The sequence below is a fragment of the Desmodus rotundus genome, chromosome 4, assembly GCF_022682495.2.
Source record: "Desmodus rotundus isolate HL8 chromosome 4, HLdesRot8A.1, whole genome shotgun sequence".
Classification (NCBI taxonomy): Eukaryota; Metazoa; Chordata; class Mammalia; order Chiroptera; family Phyllostomidae; genus Desmodus; species Desmodus rotundus.
This window is the reverse complement of record NC_071390.1, coordinates 55,506,751-55,519,805: the sequence shown is the minus strand read 5'-3', so window position 1 is coordinate 55,519,805 and position 13,055 is coordinate 55,506,751. Positions and strand designations below refer to the sequence as shown.

General features: G+C 41.6%; 1 protein-coding gene across 18 annotated transcripts in view; it reads left to right on the top strand.

Moving 5' to 3' along the window:
• The window catches only part of KCNMA1 (potassium calcium-activated channel subfamily M alpha 1), a 720,350-nt gene that overhangs the window by 411,874 nt on the left and 295,421 nt on the right, over positions 1–13,055 (top strand). The gene's annotated exons all lie outside the window — the stretch shown is intronic.

Below are 13,055 nucleotides of genomic sequence, written 5' to 3'. Positions count from 1 at the left end.
CTCAGCTGTAACTAAGCTTCCATGAAATGCTCAGGGTATATGTGGTGAATTCACTGGCAACCTGTCTTGCGTGCTGAGCTGAAGAAAAGATGGCTCCCTCGGGAGTAAGTTTAAATTCAGGGTCGTATGTGGCTGTTGGGGGTTTTAGTTGCTTAGCGTTACCTGCCCTTGTACCGCCCCAAGCTTCTGTGACTGCTGGGTTCCTTCAATGCCATGTCGTGCCTTGGGAGTCACCATGAACTCTGTAACCAAAGTATTCAGGATGTTGGCACTTAACTGTCTCTTGTTTATTTGACCAGCTCAGCTCTGCTTCTATAATGAATGGTAACCACAAGAAATCATGGTGTGTATCTTTGTGTAAGTGATGCCTTAAAAATTATGGTTCATGCTAAAGACTCTAATGAGGTGACTTGTCGAAGCAATGTACATTATAAAAAGACGTGCATACGAAAGGATGGTCAGGGAAACCATCTCATCAGACAATGGCCAGTTCTGTCCTCACCTTGCCTCCTCTGTCTCTCCCTCCTTGTCCCTGAGCTGCCTCTTCTCATGTGTAACGCCAGTGCTCTATACAGTGTTCTGTTTATAGTGGTTTGAACATTTTTTCTGCCCATGTCTTTCATTGCCTAAGTAACTCACCTCTCTCATATCGACTCTTACCCAGGAGCCGCACTGCAGACTCTTTGATGTAGGTCTTTTCTGCATGGCAGCTAAGGCCCAGCTGTGGTTTTCATTGCATGATGCAACCTCACCCCTTCGGTTGTCGTCTCCAGGTTAACCGGAGCCTTTTCCTGCACTGTGCCTGCATGTCACGTGCTTTCCTCCAGGACCCGGACTTGAATGTCATGAGCACTGGGCGCATGCATGGGATTGACGTGGCGAGCATTCTGATACACTGAGACTTAGGGTTCTCTTTGGACATCCTTGTGGGCCTCCCACTTTGCAGTGATACCACAAAGGCCACCTTTGAGTTTTCCCTTGAGAACTCAAGACTAGGGAAAGAGAGACATAAATCTCCTGTTTTCAGGCACACGCTGAGCAGAGGCCAACACTAAGGGGTTTAGAAGCAAAGGGAAGTTTTCTAAGTAACAACGTATCTGATGATCAGTCCTACAAATTCCCAGCTCTGCATGGATGTGCCCAAAGTCACCAGTGTTACGGTACTTTTCACATCTTTCTGAACAGTGTTACCTAGTTTGGTTTTGTTTAGATCTAATAAATGTTCTTGTGTTTATACTTAAAAAAGCACCTCTTAAGGTAATGCCCTAGGAAATAATAAGCATTGGCCTTTGTCTTAGTGTATTGTGTAAACAGAAGTGTCACTAACTCGACTTTAAAATACATAAAACGGTAGTACTGCAGTGGGACACCATATTCCTGTTGAAGCATGTTGGCATTGCATTCAACATTATTGATTAGAAATTGTGACCATTTTCTCTCGTTGAAATATATTTTTGTCATAGGGCTGTCTAATGACTTTCTTTAAAACTGCTTTTTTTAGAAATGTGTTTTGTTCCTTTTATTAGCAGAATGCACTTTTATAAACACGATGGCTAGGATCTGTTTTCTTCATTTTTTGTTATTTCATATGATTAGATGCTTTACATTTTGGACATACCTTGGCTGTAAACTGAACCCCGATAATCCCAGGGTAGGAGTAAGAGTTCCTGGGGAATTCCTGGTGGTACTGGCTCGCCAGAGCCCCTCAGATTGAAACTATGCAGTAAGAAGTCATCATGACACAAAATTGAAGGCTTCCTATCTTGTTTTTATTTTTCCTGATGAATCATGTTTTTCTTCTATTAGGGGGATTTAGTAGATTGAAGCTTTTTCCAGACTCCCCTTTTCCCTGTTCTATTAAACATACCCTGTTTGCCCTATAGAAACAATTTGCTTAGAGTTTCATAACATGCTCTTTTGACAGTATCAAGTATCAAGATCCTTCGAATGTAAGCATTTCCCTTTTGAGAGGAGCTTGGGTGAATTATAGTGCAGAGCAGGTGATCCTGACCCCATGCTGAAATGCTCTCACTTGATCAGAGCTTTCAGCTGGGGGTTTGCTGAAGAAAACAACTGATTCTCCTTTGTGAAGTTCTTCAGTAAAGAGGACCCGTTCCTCTTTTTCAGAAAAACACAGTGCTCCCAGATAAAATGAGAGAATTTCTGAAATCCAGCCTAGAGTGGGGATAAGTGGATCCATACATGGAGACAAAGGAGAAAATCATAAGAAATCAGCCTCCTAGGGGCATCCTGCCTCCCTCACAGAGATGTTTTTGCAGTGATAGGGAAAACAACTCTAGAGAAAATCAAAGATATGGCAACAGAATTGAAAAGAGGAGCTGCAGGAGGAAGCAAGGAAAAAGAAACGTCACCCCAATGAGTATTAATTGGTGATATTCCTTTCTAAATTTGGACCCAGAAGTTAAGTGGGCACCACTGACAGGGTGGGAAGAGCTCATATTTCTACAGCATGAGCAGGACAATTTTCATGAATAAGTGATTTCAATGCTAATCAGAAGCAAGTGGGAAAGAAAAAAAAATGTGGGAAGAGAAATGTTCCAGGAGATAAGAAGTTATTTTCATGAAGTAGTTGAGAAGGAAATTAAGAGTGTACACCTGAAGATATGATTGTATAATCATAGGATGTAAGAAGCCCTTATCATTTTTCCTGTTACCAATGACAGTTTGTTTCTAAAGGGAACTTGCCACATCTGATTTCTGTGGGGCTGCTGGTCTCCACTGCCAGGCCATTTGCTGGCGTTCCTTAAGAGTGACGCCTGCTTTGTACTTGGCAGACTCGGGACTTCCAGTCAGCAGCATCTTGGGCTCTCCGTTTTGGCTGTGAGGCTGCTGGGCTCTCAACAGAACTCCTAAATAGGAATACTTACACAACTTCCATGCCTCAGCTGTCAGCCAAAGGCAGAGCTAAGAAACAGCTATTTTATTCCCTTGGGTAAGAAAGGTTTAATTGTTTTCTATGCCAGTTGTCAGAAAGACTTGTACCAGTTCTTTCTCTGTGTCTTTGTAAAACAAAACAAAACACAAAAACACCTCAGGATGCCAGAAACATAGCTATCTTAATTATCCTTTAGCATCAGATTTAAATTCATGTGTAATTTTTAACTAATGGCAGTGTCTTCGTGGTGAGTATATACGTATGTTTTGTGACCGTGTTCTATTCTTCAAAGTGAAGCAGCAGATAAATGGAACAACTGTTTCTTTACATAGTCATTGTTTCCTACATGCTCTTGGGCCTCCTAAAATCAATACCAGGCAGGTCTTCAGTGTTACCATTCCTTGTAAGTGCAGCCATTTGAATGCAACCAGTGATGGGACCATGTACCATTCTGGTTGGGTCCAGATGTGGCTGGGAGAGCAAGGTTGAAACTGGTAAGTCTCAGACGGTTGGCCGAATTTTGGAATCCATCAGAGAGAATAAGAAAGGGATCTGTCTCAGGCACCTTCATTACCCCCATCTGATTAGCCTGCCAGTCTGGGACCCAGAACAGGCTGGGCCTGATTGTGGAGTCAGTAGTTTTGGCTTTTCCACTGTAATTCCTTGCAGGTTGACCCATAGCAAAAAGGCATGGTTAAGGCCAGGTTGTCCAGGTGTGTCTCGATTATGTCAAAGTCAAGGAGGAGGATAGGGATGGAAGTGTAGGGAGACTAATGAGTGACCAGGGAATGCCTAGAAGAGTCCAAGGCAAACATTTGAAGAACAAGGCTCAGACAGAAGAATTTTGAAGTCTATACCCAGTAAGAGCCCAAAGAGGTCCCACAATGATTTGAACCTGTTAGGCTGTGGGAATCCCAATACACATGCTCAACCTTGCTCTGATTGAAATCCTTTGTGGATAGATGGCTCATGCTTCTTCTTAGGAGCCTCTGCCATTCTCTGTGTCACTCAGAGAGCTTCTTACATGGGAAGGCTCAACGCAAAAGTGCCTTGAAACCTTGCCCCAGGCTGCTTCCTCATGGTTGCTCTCTCCTTAGGAAATGAGGACACCAGGCAGTTGCTCCCCAGTGTCTAGGAGCTGGCTATTGGTTATTGCTAGTGAGATTATTGTTCATGGGTTTCTTAACCCATATGTGACAACATTTACTATCCAGAAGAAAGGCACTGGAGGCAGAAGGCAGCAGTAGGCTAAGTCTGCCATGCTGTTTCCTCAGGTGTGAGTTTTTGTAGGCATGAGACAAGGGTGGCTCCAGGGCCCAGAAGTCTTGCTCCCCATGCTGGGCATCACGTTTGGCTTCCTCCCCTGTAAGCCTGGGACTTCTCTTTTCCCATTCTCCCCTCCGTTCTAATCACCTCACCCAGGCTGTCCCATTTTGTGGGTGGTCCCAAAGTGAGGTTGGGGTTAGGTAGAGAGCACATATTTGATCGAGAGGGCTGTGGATTGTGCATGTGTGCGTGTGTGTGCGCCCACCCACACGTACCAACCCCTGCCTGTACATGGCTATTTGACCCTGCCCTTGAAGAACTGTCAGTCTGTTTCGTAGTCTTTGTGTTTGAGTGTGTATGCATTAGTAGTTATTTGAATCATCTACTCTAGCATGTCTTAGTAAACAGGCATTTGCTGGAGAAGAGATGGCTAGCGTCAGTGGAAGTAGGGAAATGGGAGAGTAAGAGTCAGTCAGTCATGACTCTTCACACAGTTTAGTCTGCAAACCAAAGCAGCACTCATTTGGCAACACTCTGTTTTATGTAGTAGCTTAACTTTGATTTATTACATAAAAGTTGCTGGCAAACGTGAACACTAATTCTACTCTGGTAACAACTGTGATTGAAATAATTGTAGTCTGTAGACAAGCTGGGGAAAACAAGCATTAATGGGAAGGTTGTCTTGGACATCATTCCAAGAGTCCAGCAGAGAAGAAATACATAATCTATGGATGTAGAATTAAAAGAGATATTTAGAAGACACATGACTGGGTCCTCCCCCTGCCTCCTCCCTGGACCCATGCTAAGCCAACCAGGCAAGTGAAACTCTCCTCTGCTAAAGTCCAGGGAAAAGGAGAATATGCAGCCTCCTGTGGCCGCCCATTAAAGTGACGCATGGCTTTTTCTGTCAGGAAACTTTGGTTAATTACTTAATATTTATGAGACTATGTGGCTGCCCTCATGGAAAGATAATTTCCCTGGTCTTTCTTCTTTAATATTACCCAAAGTTAGTGCTCTAATACATAGAAGCACACCAGATGTTAGCTCACTGCACATCCTATTGGGTATTTGAATTATATTGCAGCACCCGATAAGGAGGCGATAAAGCAAATACAAATGGAAAAAAATGTGAAATGATTGATTCCTCTATCAGGTTTTGTTCATTTGTAGATTGTGGGGGTTTTTTGGCATTTTTTCTACAAGCAGTTACAGTCACTGTCATTATTAACTTAGTTTTTTAAAAATAAATAAACTATCATTTGTTCAGTGTTTGGTTTTACTCATAATCCAATTTCATCCTCATAACAGCCTTTAAGGTTTTATCTATACTTCCAATTTACAGATGAGAAAACCAAGGCTTGGAGAGGTCAAATTATTTATAATGAATAGAGTTGGGATTTTAACTCTTCCATCAAATTCCCAAACTACCTAACTGCTAATTACTCTTGAGGTCAACTTATAACACCCACATTTTGCTTTTGATTTACTTATTTGGGTGCATTAATGGATGAAAAGATAGGGAATGAAGATGAGAAGTCTTGTGATAAAATTTAGAAGAGCTCTATGAGAAAGTAGCAGATTTCATCATCTGAGTTTCAGAAAAGAAATGGTCTGTGCGTTTCATTGAGAAATCCAGTGTGTAAGGAACTGCCGTACTTTGTTCTCTCCATCAGCCATCTATGTAATTTTCTTTGTTCTCTTAGAAGAATGGTTAATTATCAGGATTAAGTATTCAGGTAGACACCCTGAGCCATGCACACAACTGCTCTGAAGTCTATTGCTGCTATTGTTTCAGGAGTCTCCATATCACTCGAAGCTCAAGAAGACAGAGTAAGTGTATAGGATTTGAAAGGGTAGTGAGGGTCTCTATACCAGCTATCCTTTTTTCCAGCCAATGTCAACATGACCCGAATGAGGCATACGTTATAACTATTGGATCACATGGCATCCGTTGAGCAGAGGCATAATTACAAGCCTGGTGCTGTCACAAGGATTAATAGAGCTATTGATACAAACCCATAGCTGAAAATTTCCCAACAAAGCCACTTAACCATGTGCTTTGGGATCATGATAGGTCAATACTGCAAGTAACACGAAATATTTTCTACTCACGGTAGAACCATTAAAAGGTCTAAAGAAAGTGCTTTAAGATAAAACCAAGGGCTCACTTTGCTGTTATTATTAGTAGTATTGATTAATGATTGAATACAAACTTAACCATCAATGATAACATCTTAGACAATAACTACTCCAAGACATTCTGGGACAAAGTCACAGTGGTGATCAACAGAAGAAGCTTGCTTTTGTTCGGTAAATTTACTAAAACCTACACAACTTATTGAACACTGGCCCCATCCAGTGTAAACACCAAAAGCACTGACACTAAAAGGATGCGCCTTTAAGTACAAAGCTCTGATGAAGTAATTTAAATGCGGGCACTGATGGAAGCCAAAAAAAAGCTTTCAACTTTGATCCATTCAAGACCTGGGCAGTCCTGGGGTACTGTCTTGTTTAGAAGACAAAGTTTTAAAAAAGATGATTGCTTTCTCAGTGATTAGTTAGTATCATGTCATTCACACCGAATTCACTATTGTTACTAGCTTATGAGATTTCTCTGAGACTTAAAATTATATGAATAAAAACTGATTTCTAATTTGGAGTACAGTTGACTCTTGAACAAAAGAGAGGTTGGGGCACTGACTCCCACACACTCCAAAATCTGCACATAACGTTTGGCTCCCCCAAACCTTAACAACTATACCTGCTGTTGACCGGAAGCCTTACTGATAACATAAACAGTCAATGAACACACATATTGTTTGTTATATGTGTTATATATGTTATGCTTGCAATAAAGTAAGCTAGAGAAGAGAAAATGTTATTAAGACAAGCTTAAGGAAGAGAACATACATTTACAGTACTGTGTGTATTTATTGAAAAAGATCCCCACATAAGTGGACCCATGCAGTTCAAAGGTCAGCTGCACATTGCAAAGACTTGCTTCCCTTTTAAAATTTCTTGGTCTCATAGTATTCTGATTAGTTAGATGCCTTTAATCCTATTGTGTAGGTAGCAAAACTAAAGCACTTTACTTATCCAATAAATCCAGATATTATTAAACCTCAAAATTACTAAAACCTCCAATCACTGAGATTTCCTCTCTTTGTTGCTGATAGACTCCATAGTATCCATGACTGTATGATATGACTTTTAAAATTTTCATGGAATGGAGTGGTATACAAAGCTTATTGATTGTCTAGTCGATAATTAGAAGTGTTCAACGTATCTATATATTATCATTCATTACTATGTTCTTTCTTGTTCTTCTAGAATAAGAGAAGGTGAGAGAAATTTGGGGCATCTCGAGGGTCATCTGTCTTTAAGCAGATGGATAACTGGGAATTATTTCTCTTTAAGCAGAGGAACTTGCCCTCAGCTGATGGGGTCAGGCTCCATGATGCTACTACCACTCAGGGTCCCAGCATGGACTTCTGAGGATTAGCACTGTCCCGCGTGACAGTCTTTACAGAGCAGCAGGGTTAGGTGTAAGTCGGATAGGTCAGCTTCCTCTGACTTTTCCCAGACCATTCAACAAACGCATGACTTTTTCTAGTACAATTTTACCTCCTCCTTAAGTCAGCCCACCCCCATTGTTTTTGCATTAGCTCAATGCCAAGCTCTGTGGATGGTAGATACTATGTCTTACATTCTTTTTTCTTCCCAAGGATGTTGCATCTCCTCTGCAGAAGTAAGGGTGTATGGCAGAAAGTATATCGGGTCTCTGTCCCAACTCCACCACTCAGCTACATGATCTTGGGCAGGATTCTGAGCCTCTGCTTCTCTCTGGTTGCAAAATGGAGATTATAACACAATATCTACCTTATTTTACCAAGTTATGAGGACCAAATGTAATAGTATATGTAAACTGTATATAATTGTCAGGTATTATTATACTGAGTTGAATAATAATCAATATTATAAGACTGTTTAGAATTCCTTGCTCTTAACTGCTATAGGAATTCAGAGATGGGAGAGGTCAGTGAGGCCCGGAGTAATGTGCCAACCATGCTTTCAGTTGGCCTTGAATGCTGCCTAAGGTTTGAATACAAGAAGGCGGAGCATTGGAAGAGGCCACAACAAAAGCATAGCTTTAGAATTAGGAATACGCAGGGCACATTCATGAAATAATGAAGGTAACAGCTCCTGGTAGCAAAGGGTTTGACTGGAGCATAGCGGAATAGAACGTCTCGAAAAAAGAATATAAACTGGGAGATGTAGAGAGAGGCTGGGTTTTAGAGGTTTTTCACAGCCAGGCTTAGAGTAGATGTGTAAGGCAAGAGGGAGCCGTGATGGTGGATGAATGACATATTTTAATTAAATTAATCTGGCAATATTGCAGAGGTGAGACTAGAGAATCTCGAATCACTGAGTTTTTTTTATTGATTCCTGTCTGGAGTGCTGTGGGCCTGAACTCTGGTTGTCCATTATCCTGGTGGGAATTGAAAAGCCTCCATCCAATTTAAAAAGGGACTAGCCACAAGAGTGAGGAGAATTTAAATTTTGGAAATTATTTCTAAAAGTGCTGTTTTGTTCCTCAGCTAGTGCCTTCCCTCTCATGTGGTTATTTCTTAAATCATGTCGGATGTTTGCTGTTGTTGTGCCTAACTTACTTAATATTTCTTTTTCTTGTAAATGATGGTCTTTACAACCTCTCTCTATCTATACTTCATCATTTTTCTGCTAAAAATGTGCTGCTTGGACACTCTCCAATTGTTAATTGGAATGTCATTGGTGAAGCTTGCATAGCTGTATTGTAATTATTCCTCTGTATCGTCTTAATTTTTTTCCCCTATGTTCACATCTGAAACTGAAAATATCTGTTCAGCCTCTTGATCTCAGCAATTAGTTAAGTGGGATGCATGCAGCTGGCTACCTGGGGGCTGTCTCAGATGCCTAATCACCTCCCTTCAGATCTGAATGGAGATCTTCCCCAGCAGCAATGCCAGCAGTTAGTGTGTAGTTGAAAGAAAAGTTCTTCTGGAACAGTGGTTCCCCAAGTGTGGTCCCCAGATGAGCAGCAGCATCTGGGAAATCATTAGACATGTAAATCCTCAGGACCCTAACCTAGTCTTATTAAATCAGAATCTCTGGGAGGTGGGCCCCACCAGAGTTTCAGAAACCCCTCCAAGTAAATGCCAAAGTTTGAGAACTGCTGTCCTGAAGAAATCTTCACAGGGTTGGACAGCCAGACGCAGGCAGAGAAAACAGGCTTCAGAAAACCCCAGGGAAGTTCAGAGGCTGAGAAAAGAGGGCAATTCCATCTCTGTTGGAAATGATGCAGACATGCAGAGGAATAGCTGCTAGAAGTGAGATTTTTGTCTTTCTCCCTTTGCTGTTTGAAAGGAAACCTGGGTAGCTACGACTTGCCTTATGCTTTAGAAAGACATGTTCTTAGTCAGTCTTCAGGAAGGACTGTTGTATTTTCCTACTCATGGGTCTTCATTGGATACTATGTTGTTAAATTGATGAAGAAAGAGATATATTTCCCACTTTGCTTGGATCTTATTTGCCTCTATAGAGAGAGCCACATACAGAGATATGCTTACTTTGAGGGTTGAGAGGGAATAAGAGTTTATATTTCATCTCTATCTAATGCTGAACATTTATCCCATTAGAAGCAGATCCCGTTGAAGTTCTTTTGAAGTGCCCAATCATAGAGTCCTGGCCAAAACACTCAATGTGTCTAAGGTTTTAGTATTACTCTTGATCCATGGACTTTGGAGCAGAGGAATGAATAGTTCATCAGCTTACCTTATCTTGTGTCCTCTGATTACTAAGTCATTAATTAACCAAGAACAATGTAGGGAAAGTAAGTTGTCTACAACCTGGATTAGAACTAGTGACCTTATTTCAGTTCTTAAAATGCCACTCGGTTTTTTTTGGCCACATAAGTCCATAAAAAAGCCTATTCTGATTCGGGCATGTTTCATCAGGGTGACAATTTAAACTTACATGTGTATTTCAGAGTCACTTTCCTTTATAGTTAAAAAAAAAAAAGTGATTGTTTTTTCTTGCTCTTGACATTTCTGTGTATCTAGACAAGAAACTCTCCTACTTTACCCAAGAAAGAAGAAGAGTTTGTGTTCCAATCTCCCATCCAACCACGAGCACTATTCATTAAGATAAAGTCTCCATGGGAAGAAAATAAATCCTGAATGATATTGCCAACCTTTTTGTTTGTTGAATTATGTATTTTCTTTCTATAAGATCAATGAACTTCTCCATGGGTCATTTCCACTTGGGGAGTGAAAGGATGGGGCTTTAGAATTTCCACTTGGTGGGCTCTAATTGTGTGAGTCCATGGACTATATAGGACTTGGGGGATTTATCTCGAAGGGGATCCTGATAGTCTGTTGCCACTTGAGAAAATCAGGCAGGATGTTTCTCCTTGGGCTCTCATGGCAACTTAAAGAGCTAACAGGGTTGGAAAACAGACTGTGATTACTCTGGTCCTACCTGGGCCCCAGGGGCTGGCCGTCCTTGGTCCCTGAATTTCCTCTACCTCCTCTTCATCTCAGCAGAGTTACTCATGTTGTTGTGAGCTCCAGCCAGAGGAAAAGCTGCCAGCACCAGCAGCATAATTTACTCCCTCTATTATTTCAGCTCAAAGTCTAGGACTCAAGGAATGATATGAAACAAGGATGAAATCTGCTGTAAATTTAATTTTTAAAAAAGGTCTATTATGGTTTCAACATTGTTCTCTGTAAATCAGGGGTGCTGCTGAGATATACTTTTCAGCACTGTGCCTTTTAGCAACTTGCTTTCCCGTTGTTGCCTTTGGGAATGGGCAATATAGGAGGGAGTGGCAGAGATGACAAGGAAGGCCGGGAACAATGGAAAGAAGTTGCTACAGCCTGATTCCTTATACTTTTTTGAACATCTGCTTCCATTTATGTTGAACCCAAACATCCTCAGTCACACTGAGCTAACATTTCTTCCCCACACTATCTTAACCTCTTCCACAGCATAATAAGTACTTTCTCTACAAGATATATTTCAAGGTAACTACCAAATTAACCACAGAGGCCATGGAATTAATAGGTGCTAGGGAACTCACAGTATTCCCAAATATGCCATCAGTAACTTCACCAGTGAGAGCAATAGTAAGGTTATCATTTGGCCTGGTGAAGTGATAGTGGGCTTTTCATAGTAGACTTGGGAACCAAGATTTTCTCTCTGTTCCATTGTCTGAATACACATCAATCTTGATGACTGTGAATTTATAGTGCACAGCTAAGTCATCGGTGTCACATGAGGATGTGAGTGCAATATTTGCCAACAGAGCTCCCAGTCCTTACTCTCTCTCTCTCACACACACCCCTTTAATTTTTAGCAGCACATCATACCAGTGACTCACATAGCACAGAGATGCATAGTCTTTCTCTGAGTCCCTTGGGATCTCTAGTGGATTTCTGGTCAACCTAGTTCAGGTACTTTTTTTCACTGTGGCTACAGTAGCTAAGAACTCTGGCACCTGTGAAGCTTGGGGGTCTTGTTCTTGAATCAAAACAAAATGCCATCATGGCTTGGGAATTGCAGAAATGTCACTTATTCACTCTAGGTCTGGATTTTCCTTTTTTCACTTCAATGAATACCTGTGTAGGAGAGCCTGCAAAGAGCAGTGGTAGGCTGTGATGTTTAGCTCGCTCTTCTGTCTCCTTTCAGCACTGGACTAAGCAAATTCATGCTCTCTTTCCTCCAACTTCCCTACCTTATTGAAAACCTAGCAGCTGCCATTTCCTTTATAAAAGAACTGTTTTTCAGTGTTTGTTTTTTGTTCACTCCGCTGAATTTGTAAATGCAAATGTAGATTACTCTTAATGCTTTTCTGGAAGATTTTCCTCCTATTTGTGATTTGGGAGATGACAAAGGGCGTGTTTGACTTGTAATAGAGACGAAGAATGGATAAATCCAGTGCATGTTATATGATCGGAGAGTCCCACAGACTGACCCACCGTGGCTCTAGGTGGGCCCTGCATTCCCGTGCTGCACAGATTCCTGCCTGTTGAACAACTGAGCCTTGTCCTTACAGAAGTACAACTATACTAACTGGTATTGCATACAGTGATTTCCAAAGTGGCAAAGCTCTGAAATGCAAAATCCTGCATCCCGCGCTTCTCACGCTAGCCCTCTCCTGGCCTGGAGGTCCATGTGGCTTTCCATCTGGGGAGAGTATTTTACTTCTCCCCATATGACCGTGTTGTCCTCTTCACCTTCTTTATGTTCCTGGCCTGAGGAACCATTTGCTCACTGCTAACAATATACTGTGACTTTTCTTTCACAGCTTTGAGATGCTTATGAGGCTTTCCTGCTTCCCACCCAGCCCCAAACTTGGGACTTTTCACACACTGATCCTCTGATCAGTTTGACGCGGGAAAGCACATGGAAGCCATGTACCAGTTTGTATAGTAGTACCCTTTGGAACTGCCTACTCTTGAACAAAGTAGAGTGTGCTGGGGGTTCGCATTCGCTGCTTGACACACACAAAACCAATTAATCTGCATGCCAAAGAGTAATAATAAAATTAACCCTTAGAGTACTGCTTCAACATTTTGGTTTAATGGCCTTGAATTTACCAGTTGGGCAATGCTTCTTTCCCTGGATCTGAATGCTGCACGTGAAGTCCATACTTAGTCTAGCCAGAACATCCACCAGGATCCTCTCCTTCGTGGCTTTCTTGAGATGCTCCTGGGTCCTTTATTGTTCATCAACTGATGGCTTTTAAAAGGTTCAAAACATGCCACTGTGTTTAATTGAAAATGGGCTCCACTTCCAATGTGCTGGAGGGTGTGAGGAACTGTTTTTAGCTTTGGGATGTGTCCTCTAAAAGGAA